The sequence below is a fragment of the Pleurodeles waltl genome, chromosome 4_1 (genome assembly GCF_031143425.1).
Source record: "Pleurodeles waltl isolate 20211129_DDA chromosome 4_1, aPleWal1.hap1.20221129, whole genome shotgun sequence".
In the NCBI taxonomy this organism is placed as follows: domain Eukaryota; kingdom Metazoa; phylum Chordata; class Amphibia; order Caudata; family Salamandridae; genus Pleurodeles; species Pleurodeles waltl.
In genome coordinates this window covers 6,474,426-6,500,957 of record NC_090442.1, presented here as the reverse complement: position 1 = coordinate 6,500,957, position 26,532 = coordinate 6,474,426, and the positions used below count along the sequence as shown (strand labels likewise).

At 44.4% G+C, this 26,532-nt stretch overlaps 1 pseudogene; it reads right to left on the bottom strand.

Moving 5' to 3' along the window:
- Window positions 1-2,058: 2,058 nt before the first annotated feature.
- LOC138288397 (zinc finger protein 721-like) overlaps window positions 2,059-26,532 on the bottom strand; it is a 246,702-nt pseudogene continuing 222,228 nt past the window's right edge.

The following is a 26,532-nucleotide window of genomic DNA, read 5'->3' as shown; positions in this document are numbered from 1 at the left end:
TCTGTTGATGTTCCCGATTAGGGCTCATGCCCAGACTTGTCCACTGCGGTTGCGTTTGCTTCGTGAGGCAGTTTATGAGATTCCCTTCCTGGAGGAGGATGGTATTGTCTCATTCATGGGCCCTGGATGGATCTGGGGCTTTGGAACACACCTGCTCCATGATAGTTTTTGGCGTGGATTTTCCGGTGTCGACATCTGTCGAAGTGGATGATGTCCTGCTTTCCGTGGCTTCCGTCTAAGAATTGGATTTTTTGTAATTGACATTGAATCGAATTTGGCTTTACCGTCACATGCTTACCAATCTAAATTAGTTTTCTGCTTTGCTGTCCTCTGGACTTGTCGAAATGTATTTGGTATATTTTTTTTATCTGGGGCATATTTTTATATTATTACAACCACTTGCTACCGACAAGGGGAGGGTGTAGTGTGGTCAGTTTTATGTATCCTTTGCGCGTTAGCTTCAGGCGTTAGGCCTTTGTGCACTTTGCCCTGGATGTATTTTATTCCTCTGCTCGCAGCTTAGAGCCTTTGTGCACTTTGCTCTAAATGCTTTTTATTCAGCTTCATACTGTTATTTTTCAAATAACCAGTTCTACGGTCTTGTTTTATTTTTTATATCACACTGTTTAGCCTACTTCAGCACTTGAGTTCTCAATAACACATTCTTGTTCACTCTGTGCTTCAGTCAAGGATACAGTCTGGTATATTGCCGATAGACGTGGTAGGAGTTTAGTCTTTGGCATTCTTGCGTAGGGACATTTTGTGATCACACTGACATGTTACTTATAAAAACACTTCCTTGTCCTAATAGAGGCAAGAGGGAGATTCCGACCAGGGAACCACAACTAGACACTGACTGCCCCGTTGCAGATGCTGAACCAGATCACAGGCCTTTGCTCAGGTATGAGGGTTGATGGTTTCCCAGGGAATCTGAAAGGCAAGTTAGAAGCTTAACATGCTGTGCTCGAAATAGAACTAAATGAGAGAGAGTAGAATTTATTAACACCATGATAGCGTTATTCTTATGTTTCACTCTCCTCGTGACTATTTCAATCCTTAATATCTAAAATGCAGTCGTTTTATTAAAACAATCTATAAAACTCAAACAGCCTTTGTCATTTGTATATGAGATCATACTGTAAATGAGAGAGCTGGTTTGGATCTGAGTGACCACGACTTCCCTGAGAAGTTCCAAAGATGTCATGCGCTCGGCTGCCTAATCATCTCTTCCCCTTGGGAGAGATGAGGCACTGCTAGTTAGCCGGAGCAAAACCGGATTTGGGGTGACAGTGGTCTTTCCGAGTGGGTAAGACTTAGTCCCCCACACCAGGAATAACTCTGCTAGCCAGAAATCCAGTAGTCTCATTTAGGATAATGAGAGCCCACGCGACACCTCCAAAGAACATTCAGGTGGCAAAAAGGCGAAGGATTCAGGCACTTCTGTGTCCATAGCAGGGGCTGAACTATTATTGTCGGCCTCAGCTTTGGCTGACCAGAATAAGGTGGTAAAAAGCGCACTCGACAAAGCTTCAGGCGCCAGTTTCGCCCTTGGGCAGTCCTTAACGGTGATTCTTGTCAAAGAGCAGATGGAGTGTGAGGAATCAGAAGCCTGACGAAGAAAAAGAATAAGAAAATGACCAGTCCAAATCTAGGTATTTTGTTGATGGTTTCAAATTATCCAAGGCAAGGATAAGGTCATTACTATGACCATCCTTACGAGTAGGTCCAGTGATCGGTTGCGTAAGACCAACTGCCTCCATAGAGCCCATAAGGTCTCTAGAAATTGCATCTGAGATATCATCTACTACCCCAATATTAAAATCCCTCAGGATAAAAAATGAGGGTAAGATAGTGCCGGTGAAGTCAGTTTGGTCAAGGAATGAACAAAGTTAGTAGCAGGTCCAGGAGGCGGTAAGATATAACCACAACCAGGGAGATCGAGGGAGAAAGTTTTAGCACTAAGTTGGATAATTCAGTAATGTGAGGGGCATCAAGCTGTAGAGTTTTGTTGCTTCAGTTTTCCTTAAAAATAACGACTAATCCACAACCTCTCATTATCAATCAATCAATCTTTATTCGAATATTAGTGAATAATCATAATAGCAGATAAAAATAGGAAACAAAACACATAAAAACAATAAATAAGCCAAGATTAAAACATACGTAGAAAGCCTAGCACATTGAATAACCAATACAGTATTTTAAGGTGTACGTTTAAAAATGAACTTGCAGCATATAAAATGAATACTATTAAAACAACAAAGATTTGCAGTGCCGAACAGCTGATTTTGAAAAAAAGCCCCACTTTCAAGCAAACCTCAGGTGTGGAAAAAGATCTGTAAATAACATAAGGCTGGTCTGTCGAAACCCAATATTTTCAAAAGGTGTGTCGAGTACCGACTGATAAAAGGATTATAATATTTGCACAAAAAAGTCAAATGTAACAGCGTTTGTGGTAATAATTTATTGCAGTGACAAATACAGACTGAGACTTTTTCATATTATCCTGATGGAAAGGATAAATGACAACAAACAATGCCCAAACTAAATTGTCTATGAGTGCTCGTTCCCAAGTATGTACTGTGATAAGAGTGGGTTCAAGCCCCAGCGTGGTATGGACCACCCCGTAAGCCCTGATAAAAGGTTTTTGATGTCCCACAGATTCTGTGGCTGCCCGCCTTACATTCATAAAGGACAACTTCACCCGCTGCTTCTCACGAGCAGCTTTTAAAGCAGTCGAAATACATAAGGCAGGTCACCCCAGTCTAGCTAGGGTGGTCCTAGTATAATGAAGCCAGAGTACTTTGTAACCAAAGACACAGGAATTCACTCTACTATTACAATTAGATTAAAGGACGCACAATCAGAGTAGGTGAGGCTGTGCAGAGGAAGTCCCAAAGGTGTCTACAAAACAATCTTCCTCTACATGCATGCTCTTCACATTGCAATACCCCCAAGTGAAGAGAAAACGAGCTCCAGATCTATGCCAAGAGTAAAAAAAAAAAAAAGAACTGTGTCCTTGTGCCGGAGTGAACGCCATATGGCTTTGGTGACGCCACTGAATGCCGCTTTTGGCAATGATGCAATGCCAGGCTCCCTACCGGCAATGTGATACCTTGAAGATTCCTGACCCAGACTGGTACCTGGGGATCATGCTATAGGTAAGGTGTCATCAGGTAGAAGTATCCATCAGAAGTGATCTCTCTTTAGTCACAGGTGCTGATACTTTTGACTCACTGGTTCACAAAACCTTCGATACGAAACATGCCCGGATGTACAGAGCTCTGGCGGCACAGATGTGCTGTGCTAATTCTGGCATTTAACAGCAAGTAACAGTTTAATTTCTAGGTTCTAAAAGCAACCCCATCCCAAACTACCACTACTAGGATGTGGTGATGGTGGTCAGCAGCAGGGACTCGGCACTTTGTTACAATTAATTCAGTGGAATGCATTCCCATGAATATTTTATTGGAGACTCCTTTGTTTACGAAAGGCTGGGCTATGAGAAGACTGTGCATTTGGTGGCTCCAGCAACACAAAAGCACATTTAAGATGATTCAGAAAGCTGCTGTCTATCCTATTTGTGGCTTAAGAAAGGCTCAACTGCGTCATAAATGTTCTCTCTTTAATCACGAGGCAGCACATACTTTTTGAGTCCTTGCATTTACCAGCAGAATTTATAAAATGAGCTTTCCTTTTTGTTTATAGACACAGACCTGATTATCATTTGTGTCGCTTTTCTTCTGAATCCAGATTTTTTTCCAGAGAAATGTATAGAGTGGACAGTTCTGGATTCTAGCTTCTAAAAGCTGGAATTCTTTACTACTCAAGTTTAAGTCTTTACTTAACCGTGAAGCCTTCAGAAACCTGTTAGGAGCTACATTTTTCAATGTCTTTTTCTCCTAGCAATAATGTTGCTATCATACACTGATTCTATCCAGGTTATTTCCCTGTTTTATTGATCTTAAGTCAGCTTTTGATCGAGTGCTGCAAGACCGTCTATGGAGGAAATTAGAGCATTGAGATGCCAGAGAAAAAGCTAACTGCAATTATTGGCCTACATAGTGATACGTGGGCCCCGGTGATATTAGGGGATGGCAGTAGGCTCACTTAAAAAATGTGTACAAGCAATGGCTTAAAACAAAGATGTGTTTTGGCCCTATGCCTTTTTAATTTATATCTAGCCGATTTGTACAAATATTTGTCAATTGAAGAAAGCCACCCTCCAGTATTAGTAAAGAAGATAGTGTTCCTGCAATATGCAGATGATATAGTAATATTAATTCAAACTCCCATCGGCCTTCAAAGATCGATCAATGCTCTGGCACGTTATATTGAGAAGCAAGGGTTAGAGCTGAACTTACGGAAAACAAAAGTTGTGCGTCTGGTGGACTTTAAATATAAAGCACACAGGTAGTTTATAAAAGTCCAGCAGGTAAAATCTGTTTATTTATATAAATACCTGGGAGTGTCTGTGGGACGCAATTTGTCGTTTGTTTACCATCGATTTACCCTCTCTGACATATGGTGTTGAACTCTGGCACAAAACTGCAACGTTAAATCAGCTTCAAACAAAGGCCTACAAGGCAGTCTTTTGCCACCCAAAAGAAACTTCTCCAGCACAGGTTTGTTTGCAAATTCCAACTTAAAGCCTTTGTGAAATTATGTTGGCGTCCCCTTTCACAGAAAGAGGAACTTTGAATAGTCTGTGCTGTTTGGAGATAAAGGCCCAGATGGAGGGAAAGCAAGCCAACTCTTGGGGTGCCTATCTTGAGGAACCTCTGACAGAGCTAGGAATACAGGAGGCTTAGACGAGTAAGATAGGGTGTGCAGCATTTGCTAGGTGCAGTAATCTTTCTTCAAAAAACAATTAATTATTTTAGATAAAAATCCTAGCAAAACGACGGCACGCTTGGACTGTTATGGATATGTATACCAGTTGAAAACCTCAAGCATATATCACCATGCACTTCCATCATGTTTCATGTTTTCTCGATTTGGCATATTTGAGTCCAAAGATCTCACCCCAGCGTGGAAGGGTGAAAAGACAGAAACAAATTGTCGCTTATGAGGTTATGAATTAGAGTCACTTTGTCATTTAATGTGCACATGTCCAAGAGTCACTACTTACAGGAAGCAATTTTTTAAACCAGTTTTCAAGAAGATGAATATACCCACTTGTAGGCAAGCCATTATTACTTGGCTATCGGGAACGTCAACCCCTTTGGCATGTTGTGGAGCAAAGTTTGCTTCTACTATAAATGCTCTTCTTGAAAAAGCAGCATAAGTACATCTAGGACAATATACTATATTTGCATGTGCAAAGCTATTAATATTACAAAATTAGAAGGAAGTCAGACAATTAAAGGATGGGAGTGGTGATTTATCATATTCGTAGATGACATGTTTCGCGACGCACCTAGTTAATAGTTGATTTTAAAATAATAGTATTTTAAGATAGTCCAGTGATTTTATTGATAGTTTTTAATATGCGATCTTAAGTTTGTTTATGTTTTTTGTGTATGTACTTTATAGAAGCTATAAAATGTGACTGTGATCTTAATTATGTTTGAATAATGCACTTCAGGGTTGAAGGCCACTGCTTTGGACACAGTTGTGATTTTTATAAGCTGTTCATGATGAAATACTGCATGATATGGTGGGTAGATGGGTTTTTGTACAAATGGTAATAATGCACTTTACGGCTGGCAACAACTAAATAAAGTTATTATTAATTGATGAGTCTAACTAAATAAAGTTATTATTAATTGATGAGTCTAACCTTGCACCAAACAGGATTTGGTTGAATGATTCTCTGCAAATAAGAAACTCATAAAATATATTTACATGCAATTATTCTAACAATGAATCATTTACATAGTCCATGGTGAGCCGTCCAGTCTCCTAAGGATGCAGCTGTTGAACGCCACTGGGGAAGGACCATGTGATGATGGAAATGAGCATCACTTCTCATGCATCAGGCCTTGGGAGGTAAATGTTGTGCACTACAAGCATTAACCATGAGAGTTACAGCTCACATTTTCCTACTTTCACTTCTCATGTTTTTGGACACTGTTCTCTGGCTGCTGTCACTCAACCATCAATGTTGCATAAAATTACCAAACACCACAACCAGCTATGAATATTCTCCAGTTTGTGCTTGTTAAATCTGTTTGAGCGTTATGGGTTCATGGGTTTTAGCACTAAATCCCAAAGTTAGCTGAAAATACACTTGTTAGTCCAAGCATTGTTCATAGTGTTGTTTTTACAGGCGGCATGAACAGGTGTGCTTGGAGGTTTTTCTTTATAACTCCACTATATCGAAGAAAAAATAGTTTATTTTCCTTTAGTCCACACTCTGCTGATGTATGAATGTGTTGCTTGCAACTTCTTTTCTTCTTCTTATCAGTATAGAAATGAAATGAGCAATCACTGACAACAGACATTTTTTATAATTCTACAAAGCTTTGAGTGTGATTTTTCTTTTCTGACTAGTCAGGTCTTCTATCATCAACTTTTTTATCATCTGGCATTTGGATGTCCCACATAGTTGTAATTGTATCATCGTCTGTAATTCGCTGATGGCTATGTAGGCTTGGTAACTGACTAAAGCTTGTCGCACATTCACTGCACTTGAATGGTTTCCCCCCTGTGTGTGTTCGCTGATGTATTTGGAGGTGTGATAACCAACTAAGGCTCTTCACACATTCACTGCAACTGTATGGTTTTTCCTCTGCGTGTGTTCGATTATGTCTTTGGAGGTGTGCTAAGCGACTGTAACTCTTCATACATTCACTGCATCTGAATGGTTTTTCCCCCGAGTGTGTAAGTTGATGTCTTATTAGGAGTGCTGAGTGACTAAAGCTCTTCACACACTCAGTGCAACTGAATGGTTTTTCACCTGAGTGTGTTTGCTGATGTCTCTGTAATTGTGATATTTGACTAAAGCTACTTACACATTCACTGCAGTTATATGGTTTCTCCCCAGTGTGTGTTCGCTGATGCTGTTTAAAGTTCGATAAAAAACTGAAGCTCTTTCCACAGTCATTGCATTTGAATGGCTTTTCTCCTGTGTGTATTCGCTGATGAGTCCTTAATGTCGTAGAGTCACCAAAGCTACTTCCACAGTCACTGCACTGGTATGGTTTTTCCCCAGTGTGAGTACGCTGATGTCTTAGGAGGTGGGATAACCGACTGAAGCTCTTCACACATTCAGTGCACTTGAATGGCTTTTCCCCTGTGTGTATTCGCTGATGTTTCCTTAATGATGATGAATGACTAAAACTACTTCCACATTCGCTGCACTGGTACGGTTTTTCCCCGGTGTGTGTTCGCTGATGGCACTGGAGAGCTGATAATCGACTAAAGCTTTTCACACATTCAGTGCACTTGAATGGTTTTTCCCCTGTGTGTACTTGCTGATGTTTCCTTAATGTTGAAGATTCACTAAAACTACTTCCACATTCGCTGCAATGGTATGGTTTTTCACCTGAATGTGATCGCTGATGTTTTTGGAGATCTGATAAAAGACGGAAGCTCTTCACACATTCATTGCAATGGTATGGTTTCTCCCCTGTGTGCGTTCGCTGATGTATTCGTAGGTGTGATAACCAACAGAAGCTCTTCACACATTCACTGCAATGGTATGGTTTATCCCCAGTGTGTGTTCGCTGATGTCTTTGCAGGTATGAAAACTGACTAAAACTCTTCACACATTCACTGCATCTGAATGGCTTTTCTCCTGTGTGTGTTTGCTGCTGGTGCTTTAATAGAGATGACAAACTAAAGCTCTCACTGCCTGTGTATGATTCTTCTTTCATGGTTAGAGTCTCTGGGTCGGGTCTATGTTTGTCTACATCACAAGACTGTGTTTCCTGACGGGCCAACATGGTTGTAAAGCACTTGTATTACTCTTGCTTTCCTGTATTTTTTCTTATTCAAGACATCTAATTTCCAATTTAAAAGTAAAATACAATGGTCACTAAATAGTTGCCACACTCATAATATGAGCAAGGCTTCCTTACGAGAGATTATGTCTTTAGATTGGATAACAGTTTTCAATGCTTGTGGGTAAGGATTAACCTCATTTCGGCAGGTGCACATTGGGAGAGTCTGCTGTATTGAAGACAGCAGAAGTCCTCTCCCCTTTACCCTTCAGTTGTTTTCTTCACTCTGTTGTGTTTTTCTCTGGTTGCTGTGGTGTAGGGAGGAAGTTTACAATACACCTTGAGCACTGAATTATGGCCTGTTATCATTTTAGGAATCAGAGCACTGTGGTAGTCACATCATATAGATCCCATGATTAAAGCTGATGTTGGTCGTCTGTTTATTCAGGAGGTGGTTTATCAGTGTTGTTGCCTTAATTTTCTAGAGGTCATTTCTTAGTCTTGAGGTGTGAAGGTGCAAAGCTCAGACTCCTGCGTTCACTGAATTGTCCTTCGGAGCTTCTTCCAGCATCTATCAGTCTATGTTCAGGTTCCTCAGTCTTTGACTGCGCTGATGTTTTCCTGAATACTGGAGCTGATTATTTCTGACCATGTGTTGTTGATTTACTGAATCATTGCTGTTATTCCAAAGCAATTGATGCATTCAAGGAATTTGTCCTGTGGGATGTAAAGAGATTTAAAATTACGAAATACAAATGTACTAGAATGTGATACACAATGTTTAACTGGATATAAACACCATCTTTTCTTTACCATGATCGAAACTTAGCCAGGGTAAAGACACCATACACAGATATTTAGCTAAATGTTCTGTTGAACACATCCCGTCCTATTTTCTTCTTAAAAGGAGGTGATTTACCGTGTTCACATAGTTACTTAGTACAGAAACGGCAAGCACGGAGCACCTACATGCTACAGGTGCAGCTTTAGGTAGATACACATGGACAAGATTTCATTTTAACAAAAACAGATTGTGGAAAAAGAAGGATCCGGATGTACTGCTGTTTCTTTAGTTTCAGGAAGTGTATATAACAAAGTTAACTCCTATGGAAATATATAACAAAGGTAACTGCATTCACATACTTCAATCCTTTCCTGTTCACATTGGATCAGCTCAAGTGCCAACTCCTGTCTTTACCTTGTCTTTACAGGTCATCAATGATGTGAAAGCTATTCTGGAAACTAAATTGGACTTCTTAGTGATTGATATGGGACTCCTACAAGCAGATCAGGCCATCCTCAGGGACAGAATAGATGTGAACAAGTCAGTGCTGGCTGGATTGCGCCCTCGCTGACCCACATCACATCACATGAAATGAATGCCAAGGACTTCTGACCAAGTGCCATGACACCACAAACTGTGCCCTGTTTTGGAGTGGAGGGGCCTCTCAGAGCGCATGTTGAGAAGGCTATATTCCTTGTGGCCTTGGCTGGGGGATAGGGAGAGCAAAAATGGGCACCACTATTAGGGTACGGATTGTGCATATCTCTCTTGAACAACAACCCAAGAGACTGTAATCCTCCAGACCTTGATGGAACATGTTCCTCTCGTCTCCGATTTCCTTTTCGGCTTTCCTTTGGTCATGGCCATGTTTGAGACACAACCAGGAACGGGGTTGGGGTAATTGTTTTATGTTTTTGTTAGTGGACACTCAGCATTACTCTATAAATGCAGGGCGGGGACCGACTGTTTAGTTCCAGAGAAAGAGTGTGTGTCAGGGGAACTCAGTGCTCAGGTTCCATCTGAATATTATGGGGGTCATTACGACCCTGGCGGATGGCGGAGAAGCGGCGGTAAGACCGCCAACAGACTGGCGGTCTAATTTTTGCAATTATGACCAGTCACTATACTGCCGACGGTATTTGGACCCGGCTGACCGCCATGGATTTCATGCGGTTTGTAACTCCTTCCCTGGCACTGATAGGGGTCTCCCCCACCCCCACCCTGACTCCCTCCCCTACACCCCCCACCCTCCCCTGCCACCCCCCAAAGGTGGCAGGACCCCCCTCCCTACCCCGACCCCCAACATCACATCACTCATTCACACACGACATGCATGCAGGCACCACCAGCACACATACACGCACACACACCGACATACATGCCAACATCCACACACACAGTCAGACACGCACACCCACATTCAAACATACACGCACACATCCATACAGACATACCTACAGACATACACGCACTCATTTCCAAACACACAAAACCCCGCAAGCATACACGCACTCACACACCCCCTCTACATACACACATGCACACCCCCATGCACGCACACAACACACAACACCCCCCACCCCCCTCCCCTAACGGACGATCGACTTACCTGGTCCGTCGATCCTCCGGGAGGGGACGGGATCCATGGGGGCTGCTCCGCCGACACCACACCGTCAACAGAACACCGCACGCCGAATCACAGGACGTGATTCGGTGGGTGGTGTTCTGTTGACGTGGCGGTGGAGGTGGAGCAACCTCCACTTCCCCGCTGCCCGCCAGTATGGCTGTTGGCGGCTCTCCGTCCGAAAAAGGACGGAGAGCTGCCAACAGTCATAATACGCTGAGCGGAAAACCGCCACCACTGGCGGTCTTCAGCACGGCGATCTTGACAAAAGACCGCCAAGGTCAAAATGACCCCCTATGTGTGTTCTCTTTCTCCCTCCCCACTGTTCCTATCCCCTAAACCCCTTTCTCTTGTCTGGCCACTCCAATACTCTGTGCTAGTACAGCATTCAGAGTTGGTGGTACCTGGAGGTGGACTTTTTGCTCTCCGTACAGACCCTGAGGAAGAACCGGCATGACAGAAACACACAACTGTCCCCCCACTGATGAAGAAACCCTCTGCAGACCCTTCAATGCTCACCAACTACAGGCTGATCTCCTTGCTACCATTCCTGGCTAAGATCTCAGAGAAAATAATCAACAGATGACTCCTTTAATACCTCAATAACCACCAGCCCCTCAACACCACTCAGTCTAGATTCAGACCCAACCACAGCATGGATGCCCAGCATGGATGCCTACATCGTCACCATGAATGACATCCACATGACTCTGGACAGAAGGGACAAGGTGTCCTCATCTTCCTGGTCCTCTCTGCAGAGTTTGCAATAGTCCCCCACCTCGCCCTTATTGATGCAAGATCAGAATCCAGGGAGACGCACTCCGGTGGGTCTGCTCCTTCCTGACTGGAAGAACCAAGTCATTCAGTCTGACACCGTACACTTTGCGTGCCTGTGGCCTCATTTTCAGAGTTAAGCAAGGAGTCCTCTAGCCAGAATCATCCGCTTTCACAACATCAATGTCCTCTCCTACCGACAACATGTAACTCATTATGATTCCCATGGTCAAGACGCCCAGTACCCGGTTCAAGGTCAATTCCTGCATGACGGAAATTTCCCAGTAAATGAAAACCAACTGTCTCCAATTGAAGATTGAAATTGTGATCTTCGGGAAGAGCACTACACCGTGGGACTAGATGGACCATCATTACCCAGGTCAAGAACTTCAGGATCGTCATCAAAAACAAACTCAACATGACCATCCTAGTCAACACAGTCACTGCCTCATGCTTCCATACCCTGTAGATGCTGAGGAAGATTTTCAAATGCCTCACAATCACCACCCAGAAAGCTCTCACGCATGCCCTGGCAAAAGCAAGCTGGACTACAAGAACACCCTCTATACCGGGGTCAGCAAAAAACTCACAGAAGGCAGCTGAATATTCAGAACTCAGCAGCCAGAATCACTCTCAACCTCACTCATATCACAGCACACCTAAAGGAGCTCCACTGGCTCCCCACACACAAACAAGCTCAACTCAAACTTCTCACCCGCACTTTCAAGGCACTACATAACACCGGCCTGGCAGACCTCAACAATCACATCTGTTTCATAAACCTTTCAAGCACCTCTGTTCGTCCAGACTTTGCTTGCACACATCCTACACATACGGAAAATCAGATCCGGCAGTCAAGCCTTTTCCTACATTGCTCCTAAAGGATGGAACGCTGTGCCACTACGCAAAATAGCCTCCTCCTCCCTTCTTGACTTCTGCAAGAAGTTGAAGACCAAGCTTTTCTAGGCTTGGCTCGCTCAAGCCTGCTCAGGGCCAAGAAACCCCCTCAGATGATAGATCGCTCTATAAATCCAATCTTGTCTCTAAAGACGCACACCGTAGCAGATTGAGAAAACATCTTGTAAAGTATGCGTTTCAAGGCGTTCTGAGTAACTGGTCTAGGCACTTTCCATGTTGAATAGGTTTAACTGGGTTTAACGTTTGGCAAAGCACTCTTCTGTGTGCTGAGCACTCGGGGTCTGCAAGGAACACCCAGAAGCATGCCCAGGGAAAGACCAGGCCATGAGCGGGCTCGCCTGTGCCCACCTGCAGCCGGATGAGGCCGTATTGGGCCCTCTCTCCTGACCCATCACTCTTCCAGTAGCATTTGTAATGGAGTTGGTCTTTGTAAACTTGGTACATTTTCTCGATAATATGGTTATTACCATTTTGCCTATGATGCATTCTTGGATATTTCTTCTAGTGACACTGACACTAAGGCTGCATTTCTATCGATTTCTGGTGGTATCAAAGCCGCTTTAACCAGAACACAGCCCCAGATGAACACTAAAAGGCCTCGGTGATTCAAAGGTAATTGTTCCAAAGCCTATAAACACCTCAAGATAGCCCATTTATAGGTTACCTCGTTGTCCCCTGGAGGTGAGAAGGTGCAAACCGGATTACAATGTAGCATTTTAAAAAATGGAAGAATGAATTAAAAAATCTTGCCTGGGAATCCCTGATTGACACCAGTGCTTCTAAAGATCCGTCAGCTTTTTGGAATACTGTGGGGTAGATTGGGGTACTGTGGGGAAGAATGCGGTAGAGTGGGGTACACTACAGTGGAGTAGATTGTGTGGAGTGGGGTTGGATAAATTGGAGTGGAGTCGAGATTGGAGTGGAGTGAGATTCGGCAAGAGTGGAGTGGGTAGAATGGAGTGAAGTGGACTGGGGTAGCTTAAGGGAGTGGGTAGAGAGGGGTAAATTGGAGTGGAGGAGTGGAGTTGATTGAACTGGGGTATATTGGGGTGGAGTGGGGTAGACTGGAGTAGGGTAGAGTATAGTAGATTATATTGTGGTGAATTGGAGTGCAATGGGCTAGATGGAAAATAGTGTAGTGCAGTAAATTGGGGTAAACTGGAGTGGAGTAGGGCAGATTGGGGTGAGATAGACTAGAAGGATTATGGTAGGCTAGACTGGAGTGGAGTGGGGTAGACTGGAGTGAGATAGACAGGGGTAGGGTAGATTGGAGTCGAGTGGGATAGAGTGATGTGGGGTAAAGAAGAGTGCAGCAGGGTAGATTGTGATAGACTGGAGTGGATTATGGTAGGGTAGATTGGAGTGGAGTGGGGTAGACTGGAGTGAGATAGGGGTAGGGTAGATTGGAGTTGAGTGGGATAGAGTGATGTGGGGTAAAGAAGAGTGCAGCAGGGTAGATTGTGATAGACTGGAGTGGATTATGGTAGGGTAGATTGGAGTGGAGTGGGGTAGGCTGGAGTGAGATAGGGGTAGATTGGAGTTGAGTGGGATAGGGTGATGTGGGGTAGAGAAGAGTGCAGTGGGGTAGACTGTGATAGACTGGAGTGGATTATGGTAGGGTAGATTGGAGTGGAGTGGGGTAGACTGGAGTGAGATGGGGTAGGGTAGATTGGAGTTGAGTGGGACAGAGTGATGAGGGGTAGAGAAGAGTGCAGTGGCGTAGACTGGAGTGGATTATGGTAGGGTAGATTGGAGTGGAGTGGGGTAGACTGGAGTGAGATAGGGGTAGGGTAGATTGGAGTTGAGTGGGATAGAGTGATGTGGGGTAGAGAAGAGTGCAGTGGGGTAGACTGTGATAGACTGGAGTGGATTATGGTAGGGTAGATTGGAGTGGAGTGGTGTAGAGCGGATTGGGGTAGACTGGAGTAAGATAGATGGGAGTGGAGTATATTGGAGAGAAGTTGGATAGAGTGGTGTGGGTTAGACTGGGACGCACTGGGGTAGATTTGGGTGCTTTCCCCTTGTGTTCTGAGTGCCTTTGCCTCACTTTTCCCTCATTTTATCTACTTTCTCCTTGCTTTTCCCTCGTCGTGTTTTGTGTGCCTTCGCCTTGCTTTTCCTTTGTTTTCACTGCTTTCTCCTTGATTTTCCCCCATTTTTTGTGTGCTCTCACCTTGCTTTTCCCGTGCTTTCACTGCTTTCCCCTTGGTTTTTCCCTCATTCGCGCTCCCACGTGCCCCCGCTATTTCCTGCCTCCAGCATAGGCCCACCCCCTCCCAGGGCTCCTCCAAGGACCTTCTAAATGGAGGCCACGGTGCAACCCCATTGAGCAGGTCCCAGGCTCAGCTCTTGCTCCTTTCTTCTCCTTGCTTTATCCCCTGCTTTTGAGTGCCTTCTCCTTGCTTTTCCCTCATTTTCACTGCTTTCTCTGAGCTTTTCCTTTGCTGCTCGTTACTGCTTGCCTCCCGCATAGCCCTGCCACTGCCTCACAGCAGCAGTCCTTCCTCCCAAGATCTACCTAATGGAGACTGCAGCTCAACCCCATTGAGAAGGTCCAGCTCTGCCCAGGCTGCAGCAGTGCTCTTGCCCCTTTCTTCTTCTTGCTTTTTCAGAGCATTGAGACCCTCACAGGAGATTTGCCATGATTTACACATTCTTGATTGATTGATTGAATCCCAGGGCAGCTTTCTGAATGTCCCTAAGATCTCCTTAGCAAACCAGATAGCTGTGCTGTAAGGTAGGCTTTGACCTAAAAAGAAAGAAAGTAAATTGACTAACTGAAAAAAAGCTCTGCAAACTATGGATACTTTTGTAGACCAGGACTTGGGCGACAGCACTAGTGAACATCCCAGCTGAGTGAAAATAGTGCATCAGGTTCTTCAAGAACTTCTGTTGGTAAATCAGACTGAAGACTATATACAGGTTGCTCCAGATGGACATCTAAATTCTCCAGACAGTATTTAGATAGTAAAAATATTAATTGAAAGGGATAGACCACACACATGTAAAGCAATATTCTGGCTGCATTTATCAGATGCTTACAGCATCATTCTTGCAGAGGATCACTAAAATTGTTAGCATTTTCTTCCTGCACACCTGAGGACCGTAGAGAAACATAGGTCCATGAGTGAGCTTTAAAGCAAGCTCCAGCGCTGTACAGAAACCAAGTAGGGTTAGATAAAGAATCTATTCTACATGTCATTGCTGAGCCCCAAATACAGGCTCCATATCCTCTGAAGCCAGAAGCAAAACACAACATAAAAGCTATCTTGGCTCAGCTTAATATGACAACATCATACTGTCTCGCAGCTGTACACTGAATACCACTCTTTTCCAGTTTTAAAACCCGATCCAACATACAGATTTTTTTAGATTAACATCATACACACCCACATAGCTGTAGATAAGGCCATTAGCACAGAACTCAGGATAGACATGGTGCGGACAAATATACATCCTAGACTTCTCCAATGGATGTTTAAGTCAAAATACAGCGCCTGAAAGGAAGTATCTAACCTCTTTCTCAATGCTTTAAATGATTGCCAGTGACTATCAGAACGGTCCTGAAATATTTGCAGCACTCATTAGGGAGCTCTTACAGGAAGATCCAGAGGCACAATCTTATATTGACAACATTTACATGACAGATGATGACATAGAACAACATCTGTCTAAGAGGGACCAGATAGGGACAATACTGGCCACACATGGTTATAAAATCAACTTAAATACATCTAAAACCACTTACTTGAATGAGATTTTTCTCTGATATGAATTCTACATCAAGGGTAGGGGTTGGCACCGGACATCCTACAGACGTGTGCCAATTTATGGCCTAGAAATAAATCAAGAAAATTTATAAGCCATGATGGTTTTATTTTTAACTTTGGAGTGAATTATTTGATACACTATAATGAGCAAATAAAGCCCTTTTACACCTTAATTCCTCTCACGTTTTCTGAAAAACACTGGCCTAAAACACACAGCTACCTTGAATGAACTCCAAGCAGACCCTAGGGCCAGATGTGCAAACAGTGTTTGCGATTACCAAATAGCAAATGTTTGTGATTTGGTATTTGGTAATCATAAACACAAATGTACTAAATAAGGTGTATTTAACACTTTTTGCGATCTTCAGTGGGTTGCAAATAGACCTACCTCATGAATATTAATGAGGTAGGTCTCGGTTTGTGATCCATTGAGAATGGCAAAAATCATATGTATGGTGCCCATGTCTGATTATTTTCCAATGTAGCAATCTTTTTTGTATGCAACCGTTTTCCCTTAAAGGAAAATGGGATGCATTCCAAAAAGAAAAATGAGAAGTTTTATTTTCATTTTCATTTGGGAGCACTGCCTGCTCTTAAAAAGTATTTTTCCAACCATTCTCAAAGTGGAAGGTGAGGCCCCCTTCCCATTTGTGAATAGGTTACCACCAACTTGAAGTTGGTAATAAAATGCAACTGTTTTGCAACTGCATTTTGGTCACAAAACAATCATACATACCACTGCAATTCAGTATTAGGAAGGGACACCCTTAACACGCACCTTCCTATAAAGAATTGTAAACCCAATTTGCAATTCAGTAATAAGCTACCAAATTGCAACTAGGGCTTAGTACATAATAAAAAAGCGGTTTTCTGGCCCCAGTTACTAGGATTGTTGCTAGTCTTTTTGGGGCGCGGCACATAGACAGCTCACAATGGAGGGCAACTCCTACTGCTTACAAATCACATTTCTTTTCCACAACTGAAGCGCGCTTCATTACCAGAGACAATTATCAGTGCAATACAAATGGCTATTGTGAAACAGCCCCTTTGCTGCAAGTGAAACTAATTATGGTTTCTCTTATTCCAACACTGGAAATGGTGACGTTTCTAAGGGAGATTTCTAGCGGTCGCACTACACACCTGCTTTGGGTGCAGAAGCTGCATCTTTAAGTTGCTCTGACTCTCCAAATTCAAGAATCTTTCCACTATAAACAAAATATATAGAATGGATTCCTGTGGGTGGAGGGGTGTACGGGGCGCAGTTCATACCTTTCAAACTGAGGGGAAGAGAACTCACCTCAGGCAGGAGCCCGGGAGAACCATCAGCACTGCAGGACAGCAGGAGGGAGCGGCCGGAAGTGACGTCAGCATCCGCGGCTGGTGCTGTCTCTGCCGCCGCTGACCCGGAAGTGGAAACCCTTCTCCCTCTCGGGTTCCGAGTTCCGGAGAGACGGCGCTTGTTCTGCGCTCAGATATAAAAGCAGCTCGAGCTGAACAGATCTTTGTATCAAGAGAGAAGAGTAAATGTCAATGTTTGTCTCCAGCACACCGGCTACTAACAGGGACAGAAGTCTCCTCTTCCGGGTCAGCGGCGGCAGAGACAGCACCAGCGGCGGATGCTGACATCACTTCCGGCCTCTCCCTCTGTGTCCAGCCTGCTGCAGAGGAGGAAGGACCCCCTGTCTGTCTGTGCAGTCATCTTCACCCCCAGACCCTCACAGACCCCCCCCAGACCCCAAATCTGCACCTGCCCCCCCCAGCCCCAGGAGGAGGAGAGAGCCTGGAAATGTCTGCACAGGTTTCTGCTCAGGTAGGAGATTGTCATTAAACATTAACATTAAACCAGCAGCAATCAAGAGGCAAGGGTTCCTTTAGTGCACAGAAATGTCCTGGTGTCACTAACCTAAGACGTACCCTACAAGTTCACAAGTCACAGAGTGCTGCCACTATTTTATGTGACGTAGCCTACAAGTTCACAAGTCACGGAGTGCTGCCACTATTTTATGTGACGTAGCCTACAAGTTCACAAGTCACGGAGTGCTGCCACTATTTTATGTGGCATACCCTACAAGTTCACAAGTCACGGTGTGCTGCCACTATTTTATGTGACGTAGCCTACAAGTTCACAAGTCACGGTGTGCTGCCACTATTTTATGTGACGTAGCCTACAAGTTCACAAGTCACGGTGTGCTGCCACTATTTTATGTGGCATACCCTACAAGTTCACAAGTCACGGTGTGCTGCCACTATTTTATGTGACGTAGCCTACAAGTTCACAAGTCACGGTGTGCTGCCACTATTTTATGTGGCATACCCTACAAGTTCACAAGTCACGGAGTGCTGCCACTATTTTATGTGACGTACCCTACAAGTTCACAAGTCCTGGTGTGCTGCCACTATTTTATGTGGCATACCCTACAAGTTCACAAGTCACGGAGTGCTGCCACTATTTTATGTGACGTAGCCTACAAGTTTACAAGTCCTGGTGTGCTGCCACTATTTTATGTGACGTAGCCTACAAGTTCACAAGTCACGGTGTGCTGCCACTATTTTATGTGGCATACCCTACAAGTTCACAAGTCGCAGTGTGCTGCCGCTATTTTATGTGGCATACCCTACAAGTTCACAAGTCACGGTGTGCTGCCACTATTTTATGTGACGTAGCCTACAAGTTCACAAGTCATGGTGTGCTGCCACTATTTTATGTGGCATACCCTACAAGTTCACAAGTCCTGGTGTGCTGCCACTATTTTATGTGGCATACCCTACAAGTTCACAAGTCACGGTGTGCTGCCACTATTTTATGTGGCATACCCTACAAGTTCACAAGTCCTGGTGTGCTGCCACTATTTTATGTGGCATACCCTACAAGTTCACAAGTCACGGTGTGCTGCCACTATTTTATGTGACGTACCGTACAAGTTCACAAGTCACGGTGTGCTGCCACTATTTTATGTGGCGTACCCTACAAGTTCACAAGTCGCGGTGTGCTGCCGCTATTTTATGTGGCATACCCTACAAGTTCACAAGTCCTGGTGTGCTGCCACTATTTTATGTGACGTAGCCTACAAGTTCACAAGTCACGGTGTGCTGCCACTATTTTATGTGACGTAGCCTACAAGTTCACAAGTCACGGTGTGCTGCCACTATTTTATGTGACGTACCCTACAAGTTCACAAGTCCTGGTGTGCTGCCACTATTTTATGTGGCATACCCTACAAGTTCACAAGTCACGGTGTGCTGCCACTATTTTATGTGGCATACCCTACAAGTTCACAAGTCACGGTGTGCTGCCACTATTTTATGTGACACTCCCTACAAGTTCACAAGTCACGGTGTGCTGCCACTATTTTATGTGACGTAGCCTACAAGTTCACAAGTCACGGTGTGCTGCCACTATTTTATGTGACGTACCCTACAAGTTCACAAGTCCTGGTGTGCTGCCACTATTTTATGTGACATACCCTACAAGTTCACAAGTCACGGTGTGCTGCCACTATTTTATGTGACACTCCCTACAAGTTCACAAGTCACGGTGTGCTGCCACTATTTTATGTGGCGTACCCTACAAGTTCACAAGTCCTGGTGTGCTGCCACTATTTTATGTGGCATACCCTACAAGTTCACAAGTCACGGTGTGCTGCCACTATTTTATGTGACGTAGCCTACAAGTTCACAAGTCATGGTGTGCTGCCGCTATTTTATGTGGCATACCCTACAAGTTCACAAGTCACGGTGTGCTGCCACTATTTTATGTGGCATACCCTACAAGTTCACAAGTCCTGGTGTGCTGCCACTATTTTATGTGACGTACCCTACAAGTTCACAAGTCCTGGTGTGCTGCCACTATTTTATGTGACGTACCCTACAAGTTCACAAGTCACGGTGTGCTGCCACTATTTTATGTGACGTACCCTACAAGTTCACAAGTCCTGGTGTGCTGCCACTATTTTATGTGACATACCCTACAAGTTCACAAGTCATGGTGTGCTGCCGCTATTTTATGTGGCATACCCTACAAGTTCACAAGTCACGGTGTGCTGCCACTATTTTATGTGGCATACCCTACAAGTTCACAAGTCACGGTGTGCTGCCACTATTTTATGTGACGTACCCTACAAGTTCACAAGTCACGGTGTGCTGCCACTATTTTATGTGACGTAGCCTACAAGTTCACAAGTCACAGAGTGCTGCCACTATTTTATGTGGCATACCCTACAAGTTCACAAGTCCTGGTGTGCTGCCACTATTTTATGTGGCATACCCTACAAGTTCACAAGTCCTGGTGTGCTGCCACTATTTTATGTGGCATACCCTACAAGTTCACAAGTCACGGTGTGCTGCCACTATTTTATGTGGCATACCCTACAAGTTCACAAGTCCTGGTGTGCTGCCACTATTTTATGTGACGTACCCTACAAGTTCACAAGTCACGGTGTGCTGCCACTATTTTATGTGGCGTACCCTACAAGTTCACAAGTCACGGAGTGCTGCCACTATTTTATGTGGCATACCCTACAAGTTCACAAGTCACGGTGTGCTGCCACTATTTTATGTGACGTACCCTACAAGTTCACAAGTCCTGGTGTGCTGCCACTATTTTATGTGACGTAGCCTACAAGTTCACAAGTCACAGAGTGCTGCCACTATTTTATGTGACGTAGCCTACAAGTTTACAAGTCCTGGTGTGCTGCCACTATTTTATGTGACGTAGCCTACAAGTTCACAAGTCACGGTGTGCTGCCACTATTTTATGTGACGTAGCCTACAAGTTCACAAGTCACGGTGTGCTGCCACTATTTTATGTGGCATACCCTACAAGTTCACAAGTCACGGTGTGCTGCCACTATTTTATGTGACGTAGCCTACAAGTTTACAAGTCACGGTGTGCTGCCACTATTTTATGTGACGTAGCCTACAAGTTCACAAGTCACGGTGTGCTGCCACTATTTTATGTGACGTAGCCTACAAGTTCACAAGTCACGGTGTGCTGCCACTATTTTATGTGGCATACCCTACAAGTTCACAAGTCATGGTGTGCTGCCGCTATTTTATGTGGCATACCCTACAAGTTCACAAGTCACGGTGTGCTGCCACTATTTTATGTGGCATACCCTACAAGTTCACAAGTCACGGTGTGCTGCCACTATTTTATGTGACGTACCCTACAAGTTCACAAGTCACGGTGTGCTGCCACTATTTTATGTGGCGTACCCTACAAGTTCACAAGTCCTGGTGTGCTGCCACTATTTTATGTGGCATACCCTACAAGTTCACAAGTCACGGAGTGCTGCCACTATTTTATGTGACGTACCCTACAAGTTCACAAGTCCTGGTGTGCTGCCACTATTTTATGTGGCATACCCTACAAGTTCACAAGTCACGGAGTGCTGCCACTATTTTATGTGACGTAGCCTACAAGTTTACAAGTCCTGGTGTGCTGCCACTATTTTATGTGACGTAGCCTACAAGTTCACAAGTCACGGTGTGCTGCCACTATTTTATGTGGCATACCCTACAAGTTCACAAGTCGCAGTGTGCTGCCGCTATTTTATGTGGCATACCCTACAAGTTCACAAGTCACGGTGTGCTGCCACTATTTTATGTGACGTAGCCTACAAGTTCACAAGTCATGGTGTGCTGCCACTATTTTATGTGGCATACCCTACAAGTTCACAAGTCCTGGTGTGCTGCCACTATTTTATGTGGCATACCCTACAAGTTCACAAGTCACGGTGTGCTGCCACTATTTTATGTGGCATACCCTACAAGTTCACAAGTCCTGGTGTGCTGCCACTATTTTATGTGGCATACCCTACAAGTTCACAAGTCACGGTGTGCTGCCACTATTTTATGTGACGTACCGTACAAGTTCACAAGTCACGGTGTGCTGCCACTATTTTATGTGGCGTACCCTACAAGTTCACAAGTCGCGGTGTGCTGCCGCTATTTTATGTGGCATACCCTACAAGTTCACAAGTCCTGGTGTGCTGCCACTATTTTATGTGACGTAGCCTACAAGTTCACAAGTCACGGTGTGCTGCCACTATTTTATGTGACGTAGCCTACAAGTTTACAAGTCACGGTGTGCTGCCACTATTTTATGTGACGTAGCCTACAAGTTCACAAGTCACGGTGTGCTGCCACTATTTTATGTGACGTAGCCTACAAGTTCACAAGTCACGGTGTGCTGCCACTATTTTATGTGACGTAGCCTACAAGTTTACAAATCACGGTGTGCTGCCACTATTTTATGTGACGTAGCCTACAAGTTCACAAGTCACGGTGTGCTGCCACTATTTTATGTGACGTAGCCTACAAGTTCACAAGTCCTGGTGTGCTGCCACTATTTTATGTGGCATACCCTACAAGTTCACAAGTCCTGGTGTGCTGCCACTATTTTATGTGGCATACCCTACAAGTTCACAAGTCACGGTGTGCTGCCACTATTTTATGTGGCATACCCTACAAGTTCACAAGTCACGGTGTGCTGCCACTATTTTATGTGACGTAGCCTACAAGTTTACAAATCACGGTGTGCTGCCACTATTTTATGTGACGTAGCCTACAAGTTCACAAGTCCTGGTGTGCTGCCACTATTTTATGTGGCATACCCTACAAGTTCACAAGTCCTAGTGTGCTGCCACTATTTTATGTGGCATACCCTACAAGTTCACAAGTCACGGTGTGCTGCCACTATTTTATGTGACGTAGCCTACAAGTTCACAAGTCACAGAGTGCTGCCACTATTTTATGTGGCATACCCTACAACTTCACAAGTCATGGTGTGCTGCCACTATTTTATGTGGCATACCCTACAAGTTCACAAGTCGCAGTGTGCTGCCGCTATTTTATGTGGCATACCCTACAAGTTCACAAGTCCTGGTGTGCTGCCACTATTTTATGTGACGTAGCCTACAAGTTCACAAGTCACGGTGTGCTGCCACTATTTTATGTGACGTAGCCTACAAGTTCACAAGTCACGGTGTGCTGCCACTATTTTATGTGACGTAGCCTACAAGTTCACAAGTCACGGTGTGCTGCCACTATTTTATGTGACGTAGCCTACAAGTTCACAAGTCACAGAGTGCTGCCACTATTTTATGTGGCATACCCTACAACTTCACAAGTCATGGTGTGCTGCCACTATTTTATGTGGCATACCCTACAAGTTCACAAGTCCTGGTGTGCTGCCACTATTTTATGTGACGTAGCCTACAAGTTCACAAGTCACGGTGTGCTGCCACTATTTTATGTGACGTAGCCTACAAGTTCACAAGTCACAGAGTGCTGCCACTATTTTATGTGGCATACCCTACAAGTTCACAAGTCACGGTGTGCTGCCACTATTTTATGTGACGTAGCCTACAAGTTCACAAGTCACAGAGTGCTGCCACTATTTTATGTGGCATACCCTACAAGTTCACAAGTCACGGTGTGCTGCCACTATTTTATGTGACGTAGCCTACAAGTTCACAAGTCACAGAGTGCTGCCACTATTTTATGTGACGTAGCCTACAAGTTCACAAGTCACAGAGTGCTGCCACTATTTTATGTGACGTAGCCTACAAGTTTACAAGTCCTGGTGTGCTGCCACTATTTTATGTGACGTAGCCTACAAGTTCACAAGTCACGGTGTGCTGCCACTATTTTATGTGACGTAGCCTACAAGTTTACAAGTCCTGGTGTGCTGCCACTATTTTATGTGGCATACCCTACAAGTTCACAAGTCACGGTGTGCTGCCACTATTTTATGTGGCATACCCTACAAGTTCACAAGTCACGGTGTGCTGCCACTATTTTATGTGACGTAGCCTACAAGTTCACAAGTCACAGAGTGCTGCCACTATTTTATGTGGCGTAGCTTACAAGTTCACAAGTCCTGGTGTGCTGCCACTATTTTATGTGACGTAGCCTACAAGTTCACAAGTCACAGAGTGCTGCCACTATTTTATGTGGCATACCCTACAAGTTCACAAGTCCTGGTGTGCTGCCACTATTTTATGTGGCATACCCTACAAGTTCACAAGTCCTGGTGTGCTGCCACTATTTTATGTGGCATACCCTACAAGTTCACAAGTCACGGTGTGCTGCCACTATTTTATGTGACGTAGCCTACAAGTTCACAAGTCACAGAGTGCTGCCACTATTTTATGTGACGTAGCCTACAAGTTCACAAGTCACAGAGTGCTGCCACTATTTTATGTGACGTAGCCTACAAGTTTACAAGTCCTGGTGTGCTGCCACTATTTTATGTGACGTAGCCTACAAGTTCACAAGTCACGGTGTGCTGCCACTATTTTATGTGACGTAGCCTACAAGTTTACAAGTCCTGGTGTGCTGCCACTATTTTATGTGGCATACCCTACAAGTTCACAAGTCACGGTGTGCTGCCACTATTTTATGTGGCATACCCTACAAGTTCACAAGTCACGGTGTGCTGCCACTATTTTATGTGACGTAGCCTACAAGTTCACAAGTCACAGAGTGCTGCCACTATTTTATGTGGCATACCCTACAACTTCACAAGTCATGGTGTGCTGCCACTATTTTATGTGGCATACCCTACAAGTTCACAAGTCCTGGTGTGCTGCCACTATTTTATGTGATGTAGCCTACAAGTTCACAAGTCACGGTGTGCTGCCACTATTTTATGTGACGTAGCCTACAAGTTCACAAGTCACAGAGTGCTGCCACTATTTTATGTGGCATACCCTACAAGTTCACAAGTCACGGTGTGCTGCCACTATTTTATGTGACGTAGCCTACAAGTTCACAAGTCACAGAGTGCTGCCACTATTTTATGTGACGTAGCCTACAAGTTCACAAGTCACAGAGTGCTGCCACTATTTTATGTGACGTAGCCTACAAGTTTACAAGTCCTGGTGTGCTGCCACTATTTTATGTGACGTAGCCTACAAGTTCACAAGTCACGGTGTGCTGCCACTATTTTATGTGACGTAGCCTACAAGTTTACAAGTCCTGGTGTGCTGCCACTATTTTATGTGGCATACCCTACAAGTTCACAAGTCACGGTGTGCTGCCACTATTTTATGTGGCATACCCTACAAGTTCACAAGTCACGGTGTGCTGCCACTATTTTATGTGACGTAGCCTACAAGTTCACAAGTCACAGAGTGCTGCCACTATTTTATGTGGCGTAGCTTACAAGTTCACAAGTCCTGGTGTGCTGCCACTATTTTATGTGACGTAGCCTACAAGTTCACAAGTCACAGAGTGCTGCCACTATTTTATGTGGCATACCCTACAAGTTCACAAGTCCTGGTGTGCTGCCACTATTTTATGTGGCATACCCTACAAGTTCACAAGTCCTGGTGTGCTGCCACTATTTTATGTGGCATACCCTACAAGTTCACAAGTCACGGTGTGCTGCCACTATTTTATGTGACGTAGCCTACAAGTTCACAAGTCACAGAGTGCTGCCACTATTTTATGTGACGTAGCCTACAAGTTCACAAGTCACAGAGTGCTGCCACTATTTTATGTGACGTAGCCTACAAGTTTACAAGTCCTGGTGTGCTGCCACTATTTTATGTGACGTAGCCTACAAGTTCACAAGTCACGGTGTGCTGCCACTATTTTATGTGACGTAGCCTACAAGTTTACAAGTCCTGGTGTGCTGCCACTATTTTATGTGGCATACCCTACAAGTTCACAAGTCACGGTGTGCTGCCACTATTTTATGTGGCATACCCTACAAGTTCACAAGTCACGGTGTGCTGCCACTATTTTATGTGACGTAGCCTACAAGTTCACAAGTCACAGAGTGCTGCCACTATTTTATGTGGCGTAGCTTACAAGTTCACAAGTCCTGGTGTGCTGCCACTATTTTATGTGACGTAGCCTACAAGTTCACAAGTCACAGAGTGCTGCCACTATTTTATGTGGCATACCCTACAAGTTCACAAGTCCTGGTGTGCTGCCACTATTTTATGTGGCATACCCTACAAGTTCACAAGTCCTGGTGTGCTGCCACTATTTTATGTGGCATACCCTACAAGTTCACAAGTCACGGTGTGCTGCCACTATTTTATGTGACGTAGCCTACAAGTTCACAAGTCACAGAGTGCTGCCACTATTTTATGTGGCATACCCTACAAGTTCACAAGTCCTGGTGTGCTGCCACTATTTTATGTGGCATACCCTACAAGTTCACAAGTCATGGTGTGCTGCCACTATTTTATGTGGCATACCCTACAAGTTCACAAGTCGCAGTGTGCTGCCGCTATTTTATGTGGCATACCCTACAAGTTCACAAGTCCTGGTGTGCTGCCACTATTTTATGTGGCATACCCTACAAGTTCACAAGTCACAGAGTGCTGCCACTATTTTATGTGGCATACCCTACAAGTTCACAAGTCCTGGTGTGCTGCCACTATTTTATGTGGCATACCCTACAAGTTCACAAGTCATGGTGTGCTGCCACTATTTTATGTGGCATACCCTACAAGTTCACAAGTCACGGTGTGCTGCCACTATTTTATGTGACGTAGCCTACAAGTTCACAAGTCACAGTGTGCTGCCACTATTTTATGTGGCATACCCTACAAGTTCACAAGTCACGGTGTGCTGCCACTATTTTACGTGACGTACCGTACAAGTTCACAAGTCACGGTGTGCTGCCACTATTTTATGTGACGTACCGTACAAGTTCACAAGTCACGGTGTACTGCCACTATTTTATGTGACGTACCCTACAAGTTCACAAGTCACGGTGTGCTGCCACTATTTTATATGACGTACCCTACAAGTTCA